This window comes from Vipera ursinii, assembly GCF_947247035.1.
Source record: "Vipera ursinii genome assembly, chromosome: 3".
NCBI lineage: Eukaryota > Metazoa > Chordata > Lepidosauria > Squamata > Viperidae > Vipera > Vipera ursinii.
The window spans coordinates 208,123,220-208,125,474 of record NC_139516.1 but is presented as its reverse complement, the minus strand read 5'-3'; positions in this window follow the sequence as shown (position 1 = coordinate 208,125,474).

Genomic DNA, 2,255 nt, shown 5'->3' with positions numbered 1-2,255 from the left:
GAAAACTGGGCGGGCGGGGCGGGTGGGTAGGAAGGGGGAAATATAAGGAACGGAAGTGCTTTTAAATCTTATCACAGGAATCGTATTATTATTATTTTTTTAAAAAAAAAAACCTCAGTTCTAATATCGATTAGCTTTGTTTTTTTTTTACAAATCCTTCTGGTAGGGAAAGAATGTTTTGGAAAATGCCTTGGATGCCGTTTTTTTTTTTTTTTTTTTTTTTTAGCAATGACGGCTGTGGTTCAGTTGCGGCCAAACGGCTCAGGCCGAACGACGGGCCTGGTAGCGTCGTAACCGTCAGCTTTAAGGATGAGTCTCTGCTGCAAGATTTTGGGGACCGTGCACCACTTAGAAAGCCACACACACACAACCGAGGAACTGTGACTCCCCTGTGGGGAAGGAAGGGGCTGTTCACCTAGGGCAGGGGTAGGCAACCTCGGCTCTTTTATGACTCGTGGACTTCAACTCCCAGAATTCCTGAGTCAGCTATGCTGACTCAGGAATTCTGGGAGTTGAAGTCCACGAGTCATAAAAGAGCCGAGGTTGCCTACCCCTGACCTAGGGTTTCTGTCTGCCCGCCCTCGGTTGTGAGTTTCCCACTTAGCCTAATATTTAATGCTTTAGCAGAATTGGGGACGCAAAATAAATAAAAAAAAAAAAAACAACCGTCCTGCTGGAACGAAAAAGCGAGACGTAAGCGGAGCCGTTTTATTTTGAAGAGTGAAATGTACCCTTGTTGGTCTCTTGTGCCTTTTTTAAATGCCTGCTCAGGAGGCAGAAAGCGTTTGAGGTTTTCTGGCATCTAGGGTGGGGTGGGGTGGGGTGGGCTTCTGGTGGTGGTGGTGGTGGGACGCCGTCCTCTTTTGCTCAGCTGGGTTGAGGAGATAGTTGGGGTGGACTTGCTGGCCAGGTTCTTTAGATGTCAGTGCAGGCATAAATCTTATATACCGGCTTTGATTTCTTTTTTGGTGCTGACTTGGTCGGGGTATATGCCGTACCTTCCCTTCCAAGCTCTGTAGCTGAATATGGCGAATGTCAACATTTGCCACTGGTGGTGCTTCACACACGTGACAAGAAACTGACGACAGGCTGCGGTTGACTTTTGAAGGGTGCGTGTTGCGGTCTCCCATTCCCCCCCCTACCCCCCCCGTTGTGTTTTTTCAAACGCTTAAATTGGATCCTTTGGAGCCTTTCTTTGTGCCTAAAATCCAGGGTGCAAATAGAGCAAGGAGGTGGACCTCCAGCTAGGAGTTAAGATGGCGGGTGGGTGGTCAAAAGCGTTGAAGATAAATACCTCTGTTGTAACTGCTAGGCTTAGGGTTGGCACGTGATTGGAAATAGGATCACGTTCCTCATTGCTAAAACTTAGGATAGTGTTTCTCCAGGAAGGCCAATGTAATTGGAAGTTGTTGTTGTTGTTGTTAGCTGCGAAGTTGTGTCCGACCCATCGCGACCCCATTGACCACGTTCCTCCAGGCCTTCCTGTCCTCTACCATCTTCTGGAGTCCCTTTAAGCTCACAACTACTGCTTCAGTGACTCCATCCAGCCACCTCATTCTCTGTCGTCCCCTTCTTCTCTTGCCCTCAACCTTTCCCAGCATGAGGCTCTTCTCCAGTGAGTCCTTCCTTCTCATTAGGTGGCCAAAGTATTTGAGTTTTAGCTTCAGGATCTGCCCTTCTAAAGAGCAGTCAGGGTTGATCTCCTCCAGGACTGACCGGTTTGATCACCTTGCGTTCAAGGGACTCGCAGGAGTCTTCTCCAGCACCATAGTTCAATTGGAAGTAGACAAGTAGTAAGACAACGCAGCAGAACTGATCTTTTGTCTCTCAAGAGGGGGGAAAAAATTCTCACCCCTTGAAGGTGGAATGAGGCCTTTTGCAAAAAATAGACGCAACAGAGGAAATGGCCTTAACTCAGATTTTTAATTTATTTGCTCTGAAAAAGCTGGTCAGGTTCCCTCGTTCAGCACGTGGCAGGCTTTGTGTTTTAAACTAAGACACTTCAGGTGGAATCTGGGAATTTCTGCAGGCAAAAGATGTGGTCTATTGCTGACCTATGTCATCTGTACAAGAATATGGCGTACACACCCCTTTCCTTTTTTTTTTAAAAAAAAGAAACACATTAAATCTTCCAAACTCTTTATGTTAATGGTGTGTGAGAGGTTTCCCAGGAATAAGCAAGATTGGATTTTGTCTGTGTGATTTTTAGAAACAACTGCCTCTAGTGTTAATATTTAGACAATAAATCCGGTGCC